We start from the raw sequence: 25184 nt of genomic DNA on the forward strand, positions 1-25184 counted from the left end.
ACCAAGATGGGCTGAAAACAGAACTGGGTCTGGAGTCAAAAGAAATGGAAAAGCGTACAACCATGCAAAGTAGATGTGTACCTGTAGGATACAAGACAGCACCCTCTATCCTACTCGATATAGCTATCCCCGCTGAGATGCTCCTTCTTCACCAACAGCAAGAGCCAGCAGGCAAGAGATCCTCCAGGCAGGTTCACAACCATGAATTCCTGCGATGTCAAAGCTTTCAGACCTGATTTAAACTATGATGAAAATTAGACATAGGTGCAATCTTAAGACATGAGAAGGAAAACCGATTTCAGTCCGATGTTCAGATACACAACTGAGATGCAGAAGAGAGATTTCTAAAGCATGGCTCCAACTTGGGTCCTGCACATTGCAGATGAGCATTTCACAATGTCTGGGTTTGAGACAAAATCCTGACCGGGACTGGGGAATCTTTTGCCGACAGAAATCTTGCCAGAACATACAAATAACCCAAACCTGAATAAAGACCCAAGTCTTTATCAATAAATCAGTATTTAAGTGGCCACACTCCAATTTTTTTCCTGAAAATACTTCACCAGCCACAATCCTGAGCCCACAGTACCATGCAAAAAAAAGAAACAGACATTGAGATGCACCAACTATAGTGGCAGTACAAGGAACACATCATTTAAGAAAAGTTATTATATTAATTTAACTATTTTACTAAAAGCAGACCAAATTATTGCAGGAGACTGTGCAAAAGCCTTATGGGATTTGGTCTTCTGAGGGTGCTGAGGTTGAAGCAATAGCAAATCAGCTATTGATTTAGTGGCAGAATCAGCACCCAGTGCTGCTGCTACTGGGTGAAAAAATTGGTCCAAACCCTTCCAGGTCCTGCCCTGGGCTTCCTTTGTAGGCAGACCAGGTTGGGCAGCAGCACGGGACCAGAGGAGACTACAGAGAATAAGGTTCACAAAGTTCACCAAGAACATTCATTAAGCGCAACAGGTCGAGGACTCTTGTTTTTCTGGGGTTTATGTTGGCGTGCAGTACACAAAGAGGAATTTCTTTGCTCCTGTTATGACTAATGAGAGTAAGGCAAGTAGTTGTTTTACTGCTGGCTTTCCTCTCCTGCCTGTCCTCCAAAAGAAACCCCAAGGTGCAAAAAAAACCCACTAGTCTAAACACCTGATTTTGAAATAAAGCAGTCTATTTCAGATATAGGAATGATCCTACTGACTTCAAAGCATAGTGATGGAGAATAGCATCACTGTTAGACCAAGGCTTCAGACCCCAGCCAGCCCACCACCACCTACCCACCCTTCACACCTCGCTCTGCTCCCAGAGCTCCTCCTTCCCCGGCACTCTGTTAATAAGCTCAGGGATGTCCTTCCCAGTGGTCTCAACGCCTTGTCAGCACAAATTCAAATCAATCCAGCCCTAGAAGCAGCTGCGGCAAATAACTCAATCATGTTCATCATTTTAACTTATCCTATTTATGAATCAGGTCAAGCTTGAAATCTCCATTTACATTATCAGCCTTCGTGATATTAAGATAATCATGCAGAGGACTGATCAAAGGTTCTTCCTAACTTTGGAGCGCAAGAATTACCATATGGGAACACTTTATCTATTCCAGTGTCCCTTTTTGACTATGAAGAGTACTTTCTTCCCCAGAAATTAGGATGAGGAACAACACACTGAATAAGAAAGCACTGACGATACTAAATCTGAGCCTCTCCATTCAGTAACAGGGCAGCAGGTACTGTATGTACATCTCCAAATAATCAGAAAGATCATCAGGTTTTAAAACAGAATATCTGCTGAAAATCTCTGAGAAAGAGATATTCAAGCTGCCTTGAATTACCTTTATTTTACCTAGGCTGGATGGAAGGGCATTCCGATTTTTCCAGAAATTGATTCATTTTGATCCAGATTGATTTTGAAAATCATCAAAAATGGTCCTCTTAACAGCATTCATTTCTCTAAGCCCTGTTTTGATGGGGAAGTGAACTCTGTAGCCTCCCAAAATGCAGAAATACTCTGCTCGTGCTCTTACAGCCCTTTCTCTGTTGTCCATCCACCCGCCCAGTAATAGCTACATCACCAGGTCACAGGCACAGCTGGTACAGATCTGACAACAAAAAAAAAAAAAAAAAAAAAAGAAAAAGAAAAGAGAAAAAGCAATTCCTATCTTCTCAAGGAACTTCACTCTGCTGTTCACCTCCAACTTGCAATTTTTCTTCCTACAGCAAATGAAACGTAACATCATTCTGCTATTTTTGGAAATAGATGTTTTATCCAGAGTGTGGGCAGAAGGAAACAATTTGTATCCAGATTTTAGGATTATTTAAAGAGAGGGAAAAAAATGTAAGGACGTAAGCTAATAAAACAGTCTTATTTGGGGAAAAAAAAAATATCTAGAAATATTTTAATTTAAGCGCTTCACTTCTGATACCAGCTATTAAGAACGCAGATATAATCATTTATTTATCTCATATGCAGCAAGAAAACTTTGGAAAAAAAAATAATCACATGGGACATAATCCAACGACAATCTTCCCCATTAAATTGAGAATGATGTTCTATTGAATATTTCAAGCATGATTACAATGTAACAAAATGGCATTATGCCACAAAGTCCTATAAATTATTCTCTCTCAATACCTCCCTTCCTCGCAAAGATGCCAGGAGGCTGGATTAAAAAAAAGTGTTCCCAGATCAAAGTGAAAGGCACTTAAGAAACGTGGAGGATCCTTCAAATGACCGCATTTGTCCCAAAGTGGAAAGATGACCTTAACGGTTGGTGTCACAATTTCTAGCCAGGATCTGGCTTGGGAATTACTGTATCAACAAGATGCTTTCTGCAAAGGAATTCAACACATGGGGTTTAAAATGAAGGTAGCCTGCTCCAAGTCATAACTTTGAATGCAGTTAATGCTGCTGTCTTGATTTTAGAGCTACCAATGGCAGAAAATTTTCCACTGAGTTTCTCTAATGTGGACAAACCATCACGAACAGCAGAGATGAAACCTCAAAACAGCTCCGTGGGTGATGCACGAGCTCAGAGGGACTCCAGGTCATAGAATCTTAGAATCATTTAGGTTGGAAAATACCTTTAAGATCATTGAGTCCAACCACCAACCATGTCCACTAAACCATGTTCTGAAGCGCCTTGTCTACACGCTTCTTGAATACCTCCAGGGATGGCGACTCAACCACTTCCCTGGGCAGCCTGTTCCAATGCTTGACAACTTTTTCAGTAAAGAAATTTTTCCTAATATCCAATCTAAACCTCCCCTGGCACAACTTGAGGGCATTTCCTCTTGTTTTATGGCTTGTTACATGGAAGAAGAGACCGACACCCACCTGGCTACAACCTCCTTTCAGGTAGTTGTAGAGAGCAATAAGGTCTCCCCTCAGCCTCCTTTTTTCCAGGCTAAACAACCCCAGTTCCCTCAGCTGCTTCTCATAAGACTTGTTCTTCAGACCCCCCACCAACTTCGTTGCCCTTCTCTGGACACGCTCCAGCACCTCAATGTCTTTCTTGTAGTGAGGGGCCCAAAACTGAACACAGTATTCGAGATGCAGCCTCACCAGTCCCAAGTACAGGGGGACGATCACTTCCCTAAATTCATGCACACACAGCATGTGGTTGCAGTAGCCTTCTCATCAAACTTCCCATTTCTGGGCCAAAACAACTCATTTCCGCCCTTTTCCTATTGTCTTCCACCAGCAGAGGTTTGGGTGCCTTCTAAGGAAATCTTCCCACTCTTCTCTCCTACTTTAAGGGCACTCCTATTTATTTCCTGGTGGTTCCTGAGGCCCCAAAACCACCCACAAACCAGAAACCAAACCCAAATGAGTTCCAGCCCACCATCCAAACCACTCTGATGACCCTCATCTAAAAACCTTGACGTCCTATGCATTCTCAAAGAAAGATATGGAGACAGACAGCAGAAGAATGATTAGAAAAAACCCACTGTGACACAGGACGTGGCCAGATGGTGAAGAGCGTGCCACTGGAAACCTCTGTGCTCTTGGCCACCAGCCTGGCAGACTGCTAGGTCCTTTCCATCTGTCAAAATCCACCATGCCCATGCCCAAGTTAAGGGCTGCTGCTTTGGTTTTCAGCACAACAGCTTCAAGCTCACTGCTCTGAGGAGTGCCATGGGATACTCAGAGCCTGAAAGATGCTATATAAAACCGCCATCTCATTTTATTCATTTTACAGCTGGACCCACTGCTGCAGAAGAGATTTCAGCCACCTCTCACAGGGCTTGTGCTCTAGATCCTTCACCAGCTTCATTGCTCTTTGGACACACTCCAGCACCTCCATGTCCTTCCTGCAGTGAGGGTCCCAAAACTGAACACAGGACTCGAGGTGCAGCCTCACCAGTGCTGAGTACAGGGGAACAACCACCTCCCTGCTCCTGCTGGTCACACTATTTCTGATACAGGCCAGGATGCCGTTGGCCTTCTTGGCCACCTGGGCACACTGCTGGCTCATATTCAGCCGGCTGTCAACCAGCACCCCCAGGTCTTTCTCTGCTGGGCCCACACTCAACAACCAGTGAGCTTCAACCAGGAATCCTGACCGTCATTTCTCTGGCCGTGACTTCAGTTTAGGAAGAAGCAAACATAAGCAGAATCACGAATATTGCCAAGTCTAGGCAGCGAGACTGTAACACAGCTAATTAAACACTTTGTCAAAGATGTTCTGATCGTTCAAAGGATTGGAACGTGCAAGGAAGAGGGTTGCGGAGGTACGAACAGCAGCCAGAGTGCTGAGTAAGCACATCTGAAAGCAGTAAACGCTAACATGAATTCAATTTAAATTCCCTGAATGTGTTAGGGAAAAGGGAAGGGCGAAAAAGCCGTTCTGCAGTCAAGCTCACCCATGTAACTGAAGTGTTGTGTCTAGGAATCCAGTTTGGCTTCTCTACAGTGAAGGAAGGGAGACCAAAGCATCCCCAAAGGAGATCCACTGACCATGGAGGGAGTCATGGGTCTCCAGTAACTTCTTCAAGACCCTTAGGACTGGTCTCATCACTACCTGAGCCTGGCCACAGAAGCAAACACAACCCACCCAAGATCACGGGGGACATCAACTGAGGAGCAAAGAAGGGAACAACACATCAAGACCCTCACAGCAGCTCATGGACCCCAAATGCCAATTCACTGGCTCCTTGAACATGCAAGTTCATTTTTCCTCTTACATAAAGCATGCAGGAAATTTACTTTGATATGTCTTAGAATTAGCTACACCAGGGTCAATAAAGGCAAAGTGATGATGGAGAGGAAGTGTTACAACATGCACACTCCTAACACAAACCAACAAAAAGGAACTGGATGTCATCACTGGCAGCTTAAAAAGTAACTTTGCCCAAGGCTACTACTTTCAGGTAAACAATAGGATGCATAGGAAAGAAGACAGAATAATATAGATATTATTATAATGTAAAATATAATTATTATAAGTTATTATAACATAAAATTACAAGGTGAAATTTGTGGTGCAGTGTCATTTGGATCCTGTTCTTTTCCATAGAGAAGGAGCTCACAAAAGTAAAGAGGAGACCCGAGCAGTAAATATGCTCCTTGCCCCATGGTGACAGGGGAGAAGGAAGGAGACACACTGAAGGAATGAGTTTGATTTAGAAAGGTGACTGACACCAAACACAGCAGAAATGAACTCAATAAGGAATAGTTTAGAGAAGACATCTGGAACCTCTGTGCTTTCTACCACATACCAGAAAAAAAACAGGGAATCTCCCACAAAAAAATGAAAAGTCAGGAAATTCTCAAGAGATAAGTGAAATTTTTTGAGTAATTGAACTGTAGCACAGATTGTGGAGGCCAAGAACTCAAGCATCCAAAGGCACAGGGAAATGCATAACAAGATCAGCCAAAGCTGTCACAACTAAGTTGTAAAGCAAATGCTTAAGCCAGCCTTAATGATTAACCATCAGGAGAAACCCAGGGAGAAATTATCACCACATTTGCATATCAGGAAATTACTTTCTCTTCTTTTGAGCACGCTATTACTGGTCACCATCCAAAAGAGCGATTCTTGAGCTAAATGAATCCTGTGTCTCACTAGGCAATTCCTAGACTACTTATAATTAAAGGCACCATTAAGCCTTCAGAGAACCAGATGCCAAACCATGTCAAAAGTTACACAGCTGAATGTGGTCCAATTACACTGCATTCAAGAGATACACCACATCCCAAACAGATATAATTTTATAGGAAGCTTTTTCCATATCTTACAATCTTAAGATCGTTCGAGATGCTCTTGCCTATATTATCCCTTCTTTAGAAAAGACCGTCCCTAGTTAGTTATCTGCCAGCAAGCTTAAAATGGGATAAGTGGCAAATAGAAGAAAAAGCCCATCTAATCACTGATACTGGGGAGAAGCCAATTAAAAAATTAAAAAATTTTAATAAAAACTTTACATGGAGAAACAATCTCTTCCTCCCCATTTCACACTTTTTTGGGGTAGGGGAAGGGTGATATTTTGGGGTCCCTTTTGCATGCTTATTCAGGGTCTGTACAGCCAAGCGACTGTACGTTCTTGTGGACTGGTAAATGCCACAAGCCCAGTTCATCTATTCTTGAAAACGTCTTTTATAAACAATGTAAAAGGGTAATTACATGCCATGAAAAGGGCTCTTGCACAGCCTGGTCTGGGTGACGAACACCCCGAAATATCTTTCAGATTAAGATGTTGATCAAGCTTTCCCCTCTGCATTTAAATGGGAAAAGGAAGTCCAAACTGCAAATCGACTCAGAAACAGCCATCATATAAGATACTAAAAATATTATCATCTAAACACAGGAAGGTCAAAAAATAAATTCTTAACTGCCTTCTCAACATAACACAAAAAGCAAGTCTATTCTTAAGCATACACCAAGGCCAGTGAATTTGGGAGAAAGACAGATGGGAGAATATGCAGGAGAATATGTTCCCTGAATACTTCCACAAATAGGCTACCAAAAGTAAAGAGAGATGCTGTGTCACAAGGGATGCAGAAGTCACAGGAGATGCATTTCTTGACATTCCCCACCAGGAGAACTTCTGGAGCAGACACAGAAGTCTTTACTACTTGTTACCATGGCACTGCCTCCAGACAGTCATCCTATAGTTTTCCCATATTTGCAAACAAAATGGCCAGCCTCCCATGATCATGGAGTGACAGATGCCACTTTCTCAGCCTTTCCCAGCAACGTGATGATGATCACCACAAAGTATTACAGTGATACAAGAACCATCAGTGGTCTACGCTGACTTCCCCATTTACTAGCCCCATTCTCCTGCCCTTTCAGCTGCTCCTGTAACCTGAAGCTGTTGACCAGCTTCAATCAAATTGGAGAAAAAAAGAAAAGAATCCTAAAACATAACTCCCACCCCAAAAGCTGAGTGAAATATTAAAGGCTGAATCAAAGAAAGAAAGATAAGGGAACACCAGCATGGAGAAGTAGACCAAAACACAACACTTGAGGCAACTACCCAGCATGTGGAATTACGTATGAGTAAATAAATGGGCAACTAGCCAAAGTTATAATTTCTCTTGCGGTGGGGGTAGCAACTAGAGATGGCAAGTGGCAGAAGATGTGGAAAGACTGCGGAAAGCAGATTGAGATCCTCCTTCCAAGGCTTGTATTTTAGCCATTTCTTTTGTGACATCCTAGTTGGTGTCACCACCAACAGCAAGGCCAGTCTTGGTGGTGTAGTCAACAGTAGTGTAGCCAGTCGCTATTGCTCCAGCCCTGAAGACACTTCAGCCACTTGGGTTTCTTCACATATACGTAGTCTGACAAGCACCAGAGTGGGAATATATAGCTGCCCAAAAACCTCCTGTGAGAAGCAGATGTCCCAGAACCAGAGGCCTGAAGACTGTGTTCTTGCTCCCCAAGTAACAGTGCCCAACCAGCGAATTACACAGTGTGTTTCCAATATAAACCTGTCATGCTCTGACAAATGCATCCATTCACATTACTCTCCCATTTGATCAAGAAATTGGGACCATAGTTAAGTAGAAAAGGTGACTAACAGAAAGGTGTACTTCTGTTAAAACAATGGCATGATTTTTGTCACTTTACTCCAAAAAACTAGATCTACATCATTCATTGCATGAATTTGCTTTTCTATTTTAAAAGATTTTTGCCATCTAACAAACAGTCTTGTTTGCAGTCAAGTCAGAACAAAATTGATGAATGCCAACACAGCTGGATCTCAACAGCCCTTCCACTAAACTCTAGTGTAAAAATTAAGGAGTGCCAGAGATTACTAAGAAAAATACAGCAACACACCTGTGGGTTTCCAATCAAAAGTCATCTCATGGAGATGGAAACAATTCCAGGTGCAGAGGAAGCATGCAAAGGCAAGCACACATGGCAGAGTTTGCCTTAGTCCAGCTTCTAACCAAGTCACAGCTGCCTTCATTGCAATGACCCTAATTGGCATTTCCAGTTGCGAGACAGGAAAATCAGCTGACAAGAGCATCTTTGCCTACAATCGCAGAAAACGAAGTTTGAGAAGACACAGAGGCCTATCCAAGGCATACATGAAGAAAAAAAATTAAAACCCCATTCTTCTTTTTTTTCTACACACTGAGCTAGCTAAAGAAGCCCGCGTTCTCCAGTTTCTACCACCAGCATTTATTTATCACCAGCCTCAATTCTGAAAGCAAACTCCAAGTGATAATGCACAATCCTCCTGCAAAACTAAACTGAGATGGATGGAGGGCAAGAGGTATAATTTAAGACAGTTTATATTGCTCACAGTACCAAGAACACTGCATTCAGGCTGCAAGAAAGGTCACTGGTAAATTGAAGTCAGCGGACAGTAACAGAAAAGTTTACAAACAACACCTCAACAGAAAAAGGGGCTAAATCAGGCATTCAGGAAAAAGAACAACCAGAGAGCAAGTATGGATATGCAAGAGCCTTCCTCACCCCAGACAAGTGAGCATACTCATCTTCAGAGGCCCAGAACATCTTATGATGAAGTATATGAGATTTGCATTAGTGCCATCAATAGTAGCACCCAGTGCAACAGGAACATCCTCCTTGGCAAAGCCATACACACCAACACAGAAGCCATACTCCAACACAATTTGGAGTTATCTCCCATCTCCCAGCTGGCTCATTCTTTTTAGCGCAGAAGTCTCAGTAGGCAGGATCTCGCTCCAGCAAAGCGCAAAGGATTGCTGCCCTGAGCTGGCTAGACTTCAGCTTTCAGCCTTTTTGCAAATGCTACAGGAGATAAACAATGTAGAGAGTTCACTTCTTCCCTTCTGAACGCTGTCATCCAATGAAAACACAGTTTCTCAAATAAAGGAGAAACTCTTAATGTGGTACTGTTGGAAGAACATGATGGAGATCTGTATTGCATACCATCAGCAGACAACTGACACACAGCACCGTGTCATTGACTTCAGCAGGTCCTTCATGGTGCAAACTCCAGTTGGGAGTTTAATGCTGAGCCAAAGAAGAAAACAGGAAAATATGAAGAAGCTCAATCTAACAGGACAGGCTGAATCTCACCACACTTTCCTTTCTAACTTTGGACCATCCACATAGAGACACTCACCACAAAACAATTCAGGATATCCAAAATAAAGATAGCCACCCTGACTTTACAGAGGTGCTACTTTTCATAATTAGGTTCCCTGACATTACCATTTCTTCAGTTCCACCTCCAGGGGAAGAGAGAGCATATACCAACTATATTGAATGTCAGGCAATTCAGCTATTTTGGATCAGGAAGACTAGGGACAATGTCCTAAACATCCAACTTTCAGAATAGTAACTTGAAAAAAGAAACACTTCCCTTCAACTGAAGAGTCTCCAAGTCCATTTTGTTTGCTCAACACGTGTCTGCGCAGTGATAAAACTATACATCCCTACACTGCACAGCACCAAGTACTGCAGAGCAATATGTTCTCAAAGCCAACAGTGGAGCTAAGCATCCCTGCCCATGTCACCTACAAAATGCCTCCTGCCATGATAACCCGTGCTCTCCTACTCTCTATCCCCATGACGCTTCCATCACAATCTCTCCACATCCTCCCTGTATCCATGGTCACTTCCCCTCTGCAGCTTCAAGCCCCATCCATGTCTCAATTCTTTCTCCCAAGCGTCCTCCCAAGTAGCAGAGAGGCAGCAAGCAGCACACATGGGTAATCTAGACCTGGACACGTACTAACTGGTTGACTGGATGATACCAAAAAAATAGATAATCAGTGAATTTTCCTGTGTTTCCCTTGAGGACATTGAGATATTAAGTCCTTACGTGCTTCATGAACATGTTCATTGATGGCTGGGTAGAGGAGAAAATCAGTGAACTGTACTCTTTTCTCTGATGTGATTAACTCACCCAACCTACTAAAGTGGAAGAGGCAGAAAGACAGCAACAGGAGAAAGCCTTAAAGGAAGTGAGAGACTTCAGACTATGAAAAAAAAATTCCATTTCTGAAAACAACTTAATGGTGCTCATCTGTTCTCACTTTCATACCCATGCCCCAAACACTGTATTTGTATTCAATTTTCTGGTTCACCAAGTAGAAAAATAACCCATTCCTCAGGCCTCCAGCTTTATTTACGCACTTGGTTAGGACTGAGCTGAACGCTCAAACCTGTCATTGAAGGTTTCAGGTGCTCCTAGCTCTGGTTTCTACTCACCATGTAGCAAAGAATCAGCAATGAAGGCTTTGCACTCCCCATCACAGACAATGGCACTGCCCAGAAGAAACCACCTTCCACCCTACCACACCAACCAAGGTCCCACTATGTCCCAATGGCTGGCACTCAACCTCTTCAGCTGGGGTGCAAGCGAGATTAATTCAACCCAAGCGAGAGAAGCAAGCTGCCTCACAGAGCTAAGACTACGTCACATCTACTCAGAATCTAAGTCTTTTTTTTTTTTTATTTTTGGTAGGGTTTTGTTTTGAATGAATCAGGCTCTGGAACTGGCTTACCACGCAGACGTCAGCACACCAATGCCAAAAGGTTGGATAGGGCTGAAGTCCATGGATGCACTTAAAAGTGAGTGGAGCCCTGACATTTACTGGCTTAAAATAATGCAAAAAAAGGCATCTTTGGGCTGCAGCTCTGTGATGCATTAGCTCTGACAAGGGAGATAACTCAAGACCTCCCCACACTGCTCCTTCCCCGCCCCACACCATGGCTGGCTCTCTGCTCTCTTGCTAATATAGCGGCCAGCAGCTCATGCTGTAAATCAGATCAATGAAACATTCAGTTAAAAATAACAGCCAAAAACTCCTCCATTGCAGGAAAGCCTTTAGTATTACAAATGATGAAAGCACGTGTCTAAAAAAAGCAAGCTGAGTTGAGAGCAATTTCTGAGAAGGTGGCAAAAAAACAGCACCAAGCCCAGCCAGGAGAACAAGGGCTGGGCTGCTCCAAGCATTGCTGGGTCACCAGAATAACCCTGATAGTGGGAAAATGGGTCTCAGTAACCCCAGCTAGTAGCTACCTAGATCAAAGATGTTGCCTGGCTCCCATCCTGGACCTGTGTGGTGATGCTGTAGGAACAGGACATTCAGAGGACACCACCATCCTCTAATTGGCGAGTTAGTCCTGGGGCATCTTCTTGCCCAGTGGGCTGCGTTATTCCTGCCTCGTGGCTGGGAGCCATGGGAAAGATATTGGGATGCAGCTTCTGGGGTCAAGAAACAGCATCCTTGTGGTGAGCACAAGCATTTGGCTTGCGGTGCTTCATCCCTGAGGTTTTTTTACAACTATTTTTATGATGGATGCTGGGAAACATGAGGGATATGGGGGCTGGCTTGGGTTTTGGTTTTTTCCCCCTTTTCATCTGATCTAAGCACCTTTCATCTAAGCACATATTAAACAAATAACCAGCTGTCTTCAGCCTGCAATCCAGATGGATGTCCCCACACTTGCACCAGACCAGTGCTTCACCCACAGCAGCCAGGTCCATCAGCAGGAGGATCTGCAACAGGAGGATGCACTGCAGCATCTCAGCTCCCATTTCCAACACTGGGATGCAATCCTGCTACAGTGATTGCAGCCTTTAATGCCTTTTACAAACATCTGATTCACTCCGTATTAATCCCTCAGAGCAGCTACTCCTTCATTTTACCCCTGGAGACACCAAGCTAAAATATTTGTCGGGTTAAACATAAAAACCTACAGCTCTAGGCAGTCATTCAGGACAGAGGAGTTGTTGTTAAGCAGTTCTCTGATATAGTACAGCAGTATAACACCATCCTTGCAATAAAAGTACAGGACGAGCTTCTAAAGATGCCTTTCTAAACTAGATGTTTCTGAGTGAATTTAGGTTTCATGACAAGCTCTTTTTGCTTACTTCTCACTTTTTCTCATCCTTTTTTTTGGGGGGGGGGGGGCAGGCAGACAGGGGCTGTTCTTTCTCAACCTCAATATTAAATAAGAGGGACCCAAAAATATATTGAAAATGCACTCCTAAGGCATGGCACACAGCATATTTCAAACAAATGCAGCTGAAAACCTCCAAACTATCAAAAGCTATTTCAATAAGGGGTTTCACTTACTTGACACATTCACACACCTTCTGAAAAGTTGAATCTCTTCCAAGTATTTTAACTCAATTGCACAGACAAACTCACCAGCACAGGAAGGTGCCAACAACCCCATGGTCCACATCTCCACAGCCTTCCCAGGCTCTAGAGGGCTTCCCAAAGCTGTCTGTGTGGGACATCAGGCTTCCTCAAGACCTACTACCCTGAAACACCCTCGCTGTGAGCTGGGCTTTCCTTCCAGCCTCCCAACTGGTTCCAATACTGATCATCGTCTCCTCGTTTCCTTTTACTCTCCAATAAATTTGAAGTTACCCAAGTCAGGAACCAACCTTCTTGTCTTGCACTTGCACATCTTCCAGCTCACAATACCTATAACCTGCAGCAATGCTCAAACTCAATGATTACCAGCTGGACCTTCAACAGCAGGACACTTATTTGTGCTGCTCTACTCTGTCTACGTGCAAGAAAGAGGTTTCTGATGGGGTGTTCAAGCTCAGCCCCTTCTCCATGATTCCCATGGCATCCTGCCACACACCTCCATCAAGCTCCAGCTTCAGCACACCATGACAGGATACAGCTCATTATTTTAGGGAGAGCTTTCAGACACAGTCTCTCAGCTGACTCTTCCAGACCATGTTCAGATACCCCCATAAATTTTTAGTACTGAAAGAGCAAACCATGGAGGTGTGCATTAGCACATGTGTGTCATCCACATCTCGGCCACAACAAATCACAAACACTGAACAAGACCTGATGTGCACCGTTTTATTTGACCTTTGACTACAACGGAGCCAAAGCAAGATGATTCCAGCCTATAAATATTCCTGACTCAGCAAGCATGTGCAGACTAAAGAAGCTCAGACCTCAAACCTTGAAGGTAAGTGTACAACAGCATCGAATCCCCCCAGTTGTTTCACCTTAAATAGACAGGAGGGAAGGGTTGACACTGAAGTGACGCTTTGCAATTCAGGCAATCTGTGTTCAATTGCCAGGCTTGCATAAATTCCGTAATGCAGTATTGTCTATCTAGGAGCATTAAAGACAAGGCACCGTCACCTCACCTGCCTCCGAAGCACCCTAGTGCTGCAAAATGCATAGGAAATACTCTTGGTTTAACAGGGTGTTATGCTGCTTCAGTATAGCACAGCAAGAAATGGACTTGCATCATTTTAATTTTTAACCTTCAAGTAGATTGAATTAAAAAAAAAATAAATCACAAGTGTAAAATGATACAACAATTATAATCAAGGTAGCAAGAAACTGGCACCGTGTTTATCACTGGAACAGTTTGGGAGTTATCCTGAACCACTTCATACCATTGATCAAGGCATTTCTTTGCATCAGCCTGCTGCAGTAGGCAGATAAAACATAGCTGCACCGTGTGCATAAACTGTTTAAATACATAAATCTTAGCAAAGTGGTTTCTTATTTTGAGGCAAAACCAGAAAGAATTACACGTTGAATTAAGTATTTTCTTCTCTGTCCTATTCTCAACTGCCTGAAAGATCAATTAAAGTGCTTTTGCATAAAACAGGCAGAGAAGTGCTTTCCAAAAATAAATAAATAATGAAGCTACTCTTTGCTTTTAATACGATTTCTAAAGAAAACAAGCATAACGACTTAAAGATTCCCACAGTGATAAAGAAGAAAACGCAGAAGGTTTAATCATGCACTTACGAGGTAACAAAACAGATTTCTCAAGTCTTAACATCTCTTGCAAAATTTTAAGTGCTCATACACAAATATTAGTAACATGCTGTAGCAAGCTGAATAGTTTCCCCTGCCCTCGCACAGAAATATGTGCAAGTCCCTCCCTTGCACTCACATACACACATTTGCTGTTTCCATCACTTTTCTATTTGCAAAGAGATCAAAATGAAAATACAAGCAATCGTGCTGTGGCTTTTAACACCTTCCTCCCCTTATGGAGGTCTTGCTGTCCTGCATATCAGCAAACTCTCTGTCCCAAATACACTGCAACATCTGGAAGCATCAGGGTGAGCTCTCTGCACGCTGACCAGTGATGTGACTCACGGCCAAAGCCTCAGCACTGAGAGAGCATCACTGAGTTCAGCTGGTCTCCCAGTTTCCAACTATAATGGGAACTGGGAGAAAGGGGAGAGAGGCCATCCCACCAAGCAAACTCAAGACCTACTTTCTTCTTCCTCAGACTGCCCTATATATATCATGTCTTCACAAGGCAATGGAGGAACTGTTCCCATCAAAACCCCACCTTCTTGCTTTCTAAGGAAGAAATTTGTTACGATGATGGTGGTGAAACACTGGACCAGAGGTGGCAGACGCCCCATCCCTGGAAACATTCAAGGTCAGGTTGGACGGGGCTCTGAGCAACCTGATCTATTTGAAGATGTCCCTGCTCACTGCAGTGGGGTTGGCCAAGATGACCTTTGAAGGTCCTTCCAACCCAAACTATTCTATGATTCTGTGACTATTAGTTCTCTAGACAGCAGCAAACCATTACACCATCACGTCAAGACAAACCCAGAGGACCCTTCCAAGCTGTGATGTTGGACAGCAATTTGGTGGAATTATATCTCCTCCCTCCCACAGCATTGGTGAAGCGCTCGAGCGCTCTTCTACTTTGCCCAGCCAATGACAAGACGTTGGGCTGACTTCCAGCAACGCAGTCTGGAAAGGAAATCTCAGCCCCAGGCAAAGCTGTGATAGGGGACAATAGTCATCCTCACACCCAAATGCAAAAGAGCTGAAAGGAGAGAGAAATCACTGCCATTTGAAAGAGGAGGAAAATAACTTGCAATACAAAAAAAACCCAAAACAAACAACAAGAAAAACCCAAAACCAACAAAAAAAAAACAACCAAAAAAACCCCAACAAATAAAAACAAAAGCTAAGAGGCAAATAATCCATTTAGGCAATATGCAGTGCCCATACTCTACCTGAATTGTTTAAGTTGAAGGTTCATGGTTTAATCAGAACCACCATAAAAAGAAAAGCTAGGTTCATAAGTACAAGACTTATCTTGAGTAAACAAAATAGATGTCTCGGTAAGGCATTTTTATTTAAAATAGAAAAAAATAGGTTGCAGTTTGTCAACTGACCAGTAAGGGGAGTCGGTGCCTAGAGCTTTGAGTCAACCACGCATATGCAGTTCTGGGTGGAAAAAGCTCAAATACACATTTCTGAGGTAGTGACATTAAGAAAACATTGACAACTGCCAGAAGATGCTAGAGGAAGATGGACAGAGAGCACCATGTCCAGAAAACCCACTAACCTGGAAAAGAGAGAGGGCTTGAGAGATACTACAGTAGAAAAAAGTCATGGTTTTGCTTGGAAATGGGTCTTTATCTCCCTGCAAGACTTAATGGAGAGCCTGTGATGGAGCACTTGGAAGGAGAAGGGCAAAGGACAACTGAAATTCAAGTCAAGATGGAGCTTGGGATAAGAAAATAAGGGTTACATCTCAATGCACTTCTGAGTACAATATTCTGATGGTAGCATGCTCCCCAGAAAAGACTTGGGCCAATTTCTCTGGTGGCCTTGAGGAGACATCTAGGAGGGTACCAGATGCCTGGGATAAGACTTCAGAAGACAAGGGCTAATCAGCCACCTTATCACCGAGCCTCAGCACTAGAAACAAAAAGGGCAAAAATAAAGATTTATTTAAAAAAAAAATAAAAGCTCAAATCCTCTTGCAAGGAGTGGGATTTAATAATATTATACAGTATCTAAAGAAAAATGCCAGCAGTAGGAACTCATTAAGCATTGTATGGGGAACAGCAGCAAAATCACTACTGCGTCTATAGCCGTGCTGGGCTCGTCAACAGAAATGGAGCTGCCACCGGCTACCGGGCCATGGGGAGGTGCGCGCAAACGCTTATGTTCCTCTTTCCTGTTAATCTCATTAACCTCATATTTACTCTGTTGTTGGTGATTACTCAGGATGCTAATAGGCATACTTTTTGCATACTATTTACTGAATGTTACAAATCTGTTTAGCTCTGTATACGAAATGGGGCTGGAATATGCCAATGCTCCCCATGGTATTGAAAACAGAGGTAGAGAAATAAAATCCTTTTTAAGGACTTATTTCAAAGATCGTGATTTCTGGAATAAGAATTAAGTGCAAGATAACCAATTGATTCAGATAAAAATATAAAACCCTTCCTTTTTTCTAGTTCTAGAATACTTTCTAAAGTATTCTATGAAGGAGGAACAGACACCAAATCAAAAATACCCAAGAAAAGATTTATTTCCTACTATTAAGCTGGAGGACATGAAACAACTATTCTAGCCATGATACCAATTACCATTAATGGTATTCCAGGTGGGAAAAACAGATGTAGTTTAAGAAAACTATTTCTGCTACTAACTCCACAGGTTTTACAAATACAGTCTGTTACGCCTTGAAAAATGAAACTTTCACTGACCATCTGTTCCTAGCAGAGAGCACCCATTAATACTTGCTTTAGCCAGAAAGCCCAACTCAAAGCCAATGCACCATGAGTGTGGGCCATTCCAGAGCTTAATAAACCAGCCAAATCAGGCAAGATCAGCTGTCAGGGGAAGAATTTGGATGGAGATCACCCAACATTAACGACTTAAAACAAGGAAACCACCGCAAGAGCAGAAAACACCATCCAGAGGTGAACATCTGCAAGTGCTGAGCCCACAACATTCCTGCACACCCACTCCAGAGGCTGGGTCTACAAAACATAGCATCATCTCCAATGGGTTGAAGGGATATGGAGAAAAACAACCAAAACAAAGGAACGAACCTGAAACAGGAAGGATTACCAAAGAAAAAGAGCAAAAAATATCTCACCCACAATTGTATTCCCTTGTCTTGTGGAGCCACTTGTTCGGCACTAGGCAGCAATAGCTCAATGGACCCAAGGCCCGTCTCAGCAGTATTGTCTCTGTTCAGGGAAAAGGAAAAAAAATGAAAATCAGGAGTGAAAAGTTCATACAGGTTTTTATCTGCTGTGTTTTCCTCAGTCTGAAGCGCAGGCATTCCCAAGACTGAGGTTTTAGCCATATCTTTAGATTCGACTGCCTTTGGGAGTTTTCACACCCCATGAATTTCTTAAAGAAAAAATATATATATATTAGGCAAGCTTTGCTTTTGGCCTACACAATATCTCTCGACAATGTAGCACACGCATTAAAGAAACCCACTCCTTCCCTTTAATTTCAGAGTGCAAACATTAAGGGATGCCCAGTGAGATACAGCAACTAATTTTCATTTTCTGCAATTTCTGATTTCACATAACTGTCATTTCCCCTTGCTTAGCGATTTCATATTTTATATTCAGTCTTACCCAGTTAAGCAGGATCTGTCAGCATTTTCCCTACAAAAAGAAAGCCCATGCGACTAAAGGGATTGCTGAGCTAGAAGCACGCGACTGGGACAACCAAGTGGACCCAGCACTGGAAGTGGTCTGACCACAGAAGAGCAAAACCTTCACTAGGATGGTGTAACACAAAGCTGCACAGAAGACTCATGCCTTTGTAACGGCAGGCAATCTGTTATAAAACAAAGATAGCAGAAGACTGAAAAATCATTATGGTATCTTTATAATTGATTTTTAACTAAAAATACATAGAAAGAGGAAAAAATAAATTACTACTTTGGGGAACATTATTCATACAAGAGTGCATGCGCACTTGCTTATGTATAGAGCAATAGGCAAAGATAACAGATCTATACAGACAGATATACAACTGCTTATTTTAGAAGAGCATCCATAAAGATCTGATAGCTCGGATAACTCTGGAGACTCTAGTTAATGATGTAATAAACCCATTTCCCACGCACACACTTAACTGAATTTTTTTTGTCCCAAATTTGGAAACTAATGCTTCAGAAGGAATTGAACATGCTTTTAGCGTGGTTTATTATGCTTTAATAAAAAATAAAATAGAAAAAAAGAAAAAGAATGGCTTAGGCAACTGAGGTAGAGGCATTTTTACACTGTGTAAAGTTAAGGACGTAGAAGTATTACGCTCTTTTTACAGTAATTATTTATCAAATAAAGTGTTTTAATCAAACTGCTGAAAATTTTGGCTGGCTGGTTTGTTTGTTTTAAGCAGGAAGAGCATCATCACACAGGACTCAGTCTTCCAGACTTATCATCAAAGCTTTCTTATCCCTCCTTGAGATGGGATGGTGGAGAAACTCAAATCACATGGGATAACACCGGGAGCTGGAGAGAGGAGCAAAGGATGCTGAAGGAGCTCCTGCCCTGGGTTTTCATGCCCTTAGAAAAACCACACAATTACCCTTTCCTCTTCTTTGATTAACACAATCTATTTCAACATCCTCAAAAGCCAAGACCAGAAGCTCCAACACATGAAAAAAAAAAAATCATTAAAAGCCTTTTAGATAAAGTACAGTACCCGCCACCAGCTTTCGAAAACTTCCAAACACAAGACATGCTGTGATTTCTCAAGGAGGCAGCCTTTCCTCTTTGTCATCACTTTACAGCGACACACAAAGCATGTGCGTTGTCACCACAGAGATGTAGGATTCCTTGTACAAATCCTATTCCTCCTGTAACACATCTAAGGAAGCACCGATACTAAGTACCACTGTCTACTGCTTCACATCTACACATTAGCAACTAAATGGAAAGTCTACGTACCAACATTCAACAGTCTTGGGATTGTTTCTTCTGGGTTTTGTGGGTTTGTTTTGTGTTTTTGAAATCTCAGTACAAGTAGAAAAATGTAAAAGCAGAGTTAACTGCTTGGCGGGCAGCTAAAATAGGCATCAACCTGCTCTAACGCCAGGACTGTACTTTCCCCTTCTCTGATGCATGCCACATCTCAGTGCGTTCAGAGGTCCCAGCAAAGTGCAAGCAGCAGAGGATCCCTCCAGCCCTGCCATCACATACCCAGGAAAGTCACTTCTTGACCACCTGTATCACTTTCTGCGTACTACCAAGTTCCCATAATTCATAAAAAGAGCAAAACTGAGCGAGTTTACTCCTTTCATTTGTTAAAAAAAGAAACAAAACCTAATATTCGTGTGATTCAGTGCAACTTAAGGTGGGGAAAAAAATGTCAGAAATCTTGTCTCAAGCAATCCCATATGGAGTAATCCTGCTCTAAATGAACACAGCATTATTTGTCCAGAACACAGAGTCCAGCACTGAAATCTCAGGATGCGCATGGCTCCTAAGGTAAGAATTTCTATCACCTTCCTGTAGCCTTGGGTCAGGCATTTTTAAGCTGCCTCTACAAGCAAAAATCAGTAATCATTTTAATTTTTCAGAACACGCTAAGCCATAACATATCCCATCCTGCCAAGTGGAGATTCAGGTCCTTAAGCGTAGAAACCTGGTGGCCCCATTTTACAGAAGTATCAATATTATGCCCATCTCTCAGAGCACCCAATGGCACAGGCAGCCCTAGGAGGATGAAAACCAATATTGAAATTATCAACTCGCAATACGTCGCACATGCGACTTCTTGCCGACCCATCTTCTCCTTCATCCTCCCACCCTTCCCATCCCATGGATCTATTTCTTTTCTTCTCGGACTCCATCTCATCAGGTGGTTTCTCCGCAGCAGGGATCTCTCCTTCTGCTGGACACTGTACAGGAATGCAAGAGGGACACAATCTTTGGTTGGCATCCATAGGAACAACTCCACTCTAGGGAGGAATTAATGACAACTCTGCCTACCTGCAGGTTTTTGGGGTTTTTTTAAGCCATCGTGTATATAACTCACATGATGTCAGTACAGGAATATCACGCTAAAGATCTGGAATGTAAGGGGCGGGTTTTCCTCGTTTCTATGGTTATAAGCAATTTTAATGACCAACCTAAATAAAAAAGCTGGAAGAGAGAGAAAGTAGGAAGGAGTGAGGTAGGCGTTTAATTTTGATTGACAAGACATAGCATAACTAGTTAAGATCTGTCAAATGCCTGCTGAGGATCACAAATCCTTGGCACATTGTATGGCAGACAGAATTAGTCCAAATGCAGAGCTTTACAAAAAATGTTTCTTACCCCATGAGATCAGAGTTCACCATGTCATTTTTCCCACACAAAGCAGCTGATATCATAACTACCAAAGGAGCCAAGATAGGGACAGAAAAAAACATATAGTTTTCATTATTTGTGAGATTTTCAAATGTTAACAAGCTACAATGTCTTAACTTTTGTCCCTGGACAACATATATTTTCATATATATATTTACACACACACACACACACACATATATTTATATGTATAAAAGGACAGCATTCCCAAGATCATTAACCACCACAAAAGCAATTTGAAAGGCATTATCAACGACATCACTTCGGAATCACATCTGCATCACATTAAATGCTGTAGAAATACAGAGGAAGGAGATGATTCCTGCATTAAAGACCTTAAAATAGGAGACTGAATGCAGACAGAGTTGAACATAGATTGGATGGGAAACATCAGGAAACGCAGAGACAGAAACACCAGTATGACAGCTGGCGGTGAGGTTCCCTGAAGATACACCATCAAAAAACCAAGGTGTGGAAAATTTTCCCCAAGGGGAAAATTAAGCACATCCTACAAATGTTCATGGGTGATGTCATCAAGAGGGAAGAAGAACAGAGTGACAGAGACTTGGAACATTTCAAAGTCAGAAGCAGAGATTCATGACCTTGGAGGGAAGAGTCAACATCTCAATGAGGCATAAGGCAGCACAAGAAGGGCTCTGGAAGATGTAACTAGAAGCTTGTGTTTAATGTCACAGAGATGCAGGATGCAGCAAAGGAGAGACAAAAAGAAGATTCAAGATGTGCCTGAACCAATCTAGGAAGATGTTTTTCTTTTACTCATTCAGCATTGTCAAGATGCAAGCAGGACACGGTGATCTTCACAGGGCTACACACTCATGGGACCACCACTTTCTGAGTTTCTATATACTTTCTTTTAATGTTTTAAAAGGCTCTGCTATTTTATCAAATGCTGTTTGACTTTTAAGGAGGGAAAAAACAGGCAAGAGAGGACAGGATTACAAAGGAGGGAAGTCAACAGCTCCCAAGATGCCTGCCAACAGGATCTGCATTTAAACCATGCAGTTTTGGCAGAGAACACCCTCAAAATTTGATATTTAAAAGTCTTATGGTGTTGGAACATATAATTAAAGTAAAAGGACACAAGTGAACTAAGAGCTGATCAACACAAACTTGTATCAAAGTCAGGAGAACTTGTTCCCACAAAGTCTCAGCCACCTGGTTCTCCCATGCTACACTGAAAGAAAGAAAAATTAGCTACCAACTGCTTTTATTTTATTTCCACTGAAAATCATCCCCCTCCAGCCTGTAAAAGGTACAGATTTGTACCAGTCTCAGGGAGCTAAAAAAAAAAAAAAAAAAAAGAAAAACCACACACCAAACACAAACAAAACCCCCAAATCACAAGAAGTTGCCTCATTTACTGCCAGTTTCCAATCCTAGAGCAACATATTTATTGTGATACAAACTCTTCTTTCCCCTAACAATGCCCAGGTTTCACAATATAAGAATAACAAAGACACCTACAAAATTAGTTTTTCTTGAAGAACCACAATACTCACTCATCAAGAATTGGAATAAATGGAAGGACTCAAATCCACTTCCCAGCTGGTCACCTCGCTGGGGCAAGTCCACCAACCTCTGGCTCTTAAAACTCTCAATTTGCAAGCTATTAAACTAAACCTCTGTCCTGGCTGGGGTAGAGTTAATTTTCTTCATAGTAGCTGGTATGGGGCTACGTTTTGGACTTGTGATGAACACAGTGCTGATAATACAGGGATGTCTGCGCTACTGCTGAGCAGTGCTTACACAGAGTCAAGGGCTTTGCTGCTTCTCACCCCACCAGTGACTAGGCTGGGGGGGCACAAGAAGTTGGGAGGGGACACAGCTGGGACAGCTGACCCCAACTGACCCAAGGGATATTCCAGACCATAGGACGTCGTGCTCAGCATATAAAGCTGGGGGAAGAAGAAGGAAAAGGGGAACATTCGGAGTGATGGCGTCTGTCTTCCCAAGTCACCGTTACATGTGATGGAGCCCTGCTTTCCTGGAGATGGCTGAACACCTGCCTGCCCATGGGGAGTGGGGAATTAATTCCTTGGTTTGCTTTACTTGTGCATGAGGCTTTTGCTTTACCTATTAAACTGCCTTTATCTCAACTGATGAGTTTTCTCACTGTTACTCTTCCGATTCTCTCCCCCATCCCACTGGCTGGGAGTGAGCGAGTGGTTGTGTGGCGCTTAGTTGCTGGCTGGGGTTAAACCACGACAACCTGTATGAAATTTATTCATTCAGCAGTTATACCCTAAACAAGCAGAGTAGCACTCACACACTGTTACCTCTTACTACCAGTATCTAAAAAGTCATTATAGAAAACGTGGCAGATTTGGGCACGGATTCCTCAATTTCAACCAAAAATTACAACTGACCTCTTAAGAAGTCAACCAATACTTCTAAAATGCTGATGTCAGTGTGATGTTGAAATGAGGAAATGTACAATGAGGAAAACCAAGCTCCAGGGCATGTTCTCCCACCGTTCTGTTGGGCACATTGGCTTTACGCAAGTCTAACCACAGCCCATGATGATTTGATGGGGTGTACAAGTCCATTGCACACCTCAGCTCAGATTATTTAAGTCCCTGAGAAATCACATGCAAGAGACAAAAGCCCTCCCATCTAATTGGCTGAGGTCCACAGCCAAAAAATTTGGTGAACTCTGTCCAGGAAACATCTACCAAAACAAACCCATCACCGGCACACAGGAACTGCTCAGTAACTGTGGTTGTAACCTAGTTATGAGGGATGTGTGTGAGAGGAAGGAAAGGAGTGAGCTCTTGCTAGTGTTCAGTTCATCAAGAACATCTTAAATGCATCATTTAATGAGACAAAGAGACACCACAAGTCAAATAATGTTCAAAAGTAGGATCAAGGATAAAACATGAATATTAGGCAAGAGTGGATAAGAAAAGAAGATATGCCAGTGCCAAAGGTACTGCCAAGAGGTTAAAACTGCCACCTGCATTTCAGTCCTCAAATATTAAATAAGGCAACTTTTGGCCCATGGTCCCATGGCATATAATAGCTTCTCTTGATCTCCCTCAGTGCCCCTTGTCCTTACTGAAGCAGGATAACTGCTTTACCTACCCAAAAACCCACGTAGCTGCCCAGCTGTAGCTGTTGAATACAAGTGAGCTTGGGAGCAGAAAGAAGGAGAAATGGTACCTCTGACTTATACTGATGGACAAAGGACCAGCTTGGACAGTCGCAAAGCAAGAACTGTGAAACCACTGCTTTGGTTCTCCTAATTTACTGCTGTTTCCTTCCCAGTAGTGCCACCATGAACTCAGTAACCAGTAAAATAAAACAAAAAAAAAAGGCGATTCATGTTTTATCTGATTTCTTATTGCAAGGTTTCAAACAGCCAAGCTGCCTATCACCAACTTGAAGATAAAAGTCAAAACAGCATTGAGTCAGCTGGCACAAGCTCATTTACAACCAGATAATACCTCCAAACCTCCCAAACCAACTCTGCAGCCATCAGAGCCACTGCTTCCCTGGACAGTGCCTGGGAATTACTTGCAAATGAAACGCAACCAGATTTATTGCTTTTGCAACCCTGGAAATTCAAGTAACAGAGTTGACGTTACATTTTGTTTTGCCAATGCTAATCTAATACCTTTTTAAAGGTGCATACGTTTCACCCTGTTGGCTTCCAACACTGAATTACCAGCTCTGCTAAGCTTCAGAATAAATGAGACGAGCGTGCCCTCTGGGTGAAATCCCTTGTTGTAATCTTTATTCAAAACACACTGCTTTGGAGCCTTGCGTGCATTGACAAAAATCGCCTTGAGGTTTGCTCTTAAGATGGCAATTTGCATATCAACGTTTTGCTGCAGAGCTTACCCAATGTCCCTACTATTATTTTAATACTCAACTGTGGGCGGCCCCCTGAGCGGCACACAGAAGTGCACGCTAAAAATACTCTTGCCTTCCCCACCGGCTCCACACATGACCACAGCTAATGCCGGCTCGGATGCAAAACCAGGAGCGATGGCATCCATCCGCCTCTCGAAGAGGATGCACAGGCTCCTAAGTGCTCGAAAAACATGCCAAGAAGCAGAAAAGTACCTCTGCATGGATGGAGGAAGAATGCACGCAGCAGCTGGAGGAGGATGGCTGCAGAAAGAGCCAGGTTTGCAGTCAAGGAAAGCAGCAGAGGTTTATCCAAGTGCAAGATATACTTGGGAAAACACATTAAGAGGTAATAAAGCGGGCGAGGGAGGCATCACCCAGGACATGAATTTAAGATGATGCTGAACAGAGGAAGGGAAAGAAACCTCATGCACAGAACAGGAGAGATGCCAGGCGAATGCGAGCGCAGCCTGATTCATGCCCCAGAAGGGAGATGCTGGTCCCATTAGCAGCACCGTGTTGATGAAAGCACACAAAAAAAACATGGATTGCAGGTTTTTCTGTGCCCTCCTCCCCCCTACCCAGCAAACCCCTGTCTCGGAGGTTGTAATTATTTTTTGGCAAAGTGTCAACAGGTCCAGGAAATGAAACCAAAAACCAGAGTTATTTCTGAGATGCATCGCAGGGAGCCAGCATTGAAGCCCGGCTATGAAATCAGCAAGTGCAAGGCCACCCTCGTCAGCTTAGGAAAGCAACTTTGCAAAGTGC

The 25184-nt window shown here is 42.8% G+C and overlaps 1 protein-coding gene across 24 annotated transcripts in view; it reads right to left on the reverse strand.

The window, feature by feature from the left end:
* TSNARE1 (t-SNARE domain containing 1) overlaps positions 1 to 25184 on the reverse strand; it is a 489936-nt gene that overhangs the window by 455715 nt on the left and 9037 nt on the right. For 20 of the 24 annotated variants that reach the window (XM_075024043.1, XM_075024059.1, XM_075024050.1 and 17 more), the window contains one exon: positions 17324 to 17417. The gene's annotated coding sequence lies outside the window, so the exon portion shown is untranslated. The remainder of the gene's footprint in view (positions 1 to 17323; positions 17418 to 25184) is intronic. The other 4 variants (XM_075024058.1, XM_075024060.1, XM_075024056.1 and 1 more) reach the window with 1 other exon arrangement.

This window comes from Buteo buteo, chromosome 3, assembly GCF_964188355.1.
Source record: "Buteo buteo chromosome 3, bButBut1.hap1.1, whole genome shotgun sequence".
In the NCBI taxonomy this organism is placed as follows: domain Eukaryota; kingdom Metazoa; phylum Chordata; class Aves; order Accipitriformes; family Accipitridae; genus Buteo; species Buteo buteo.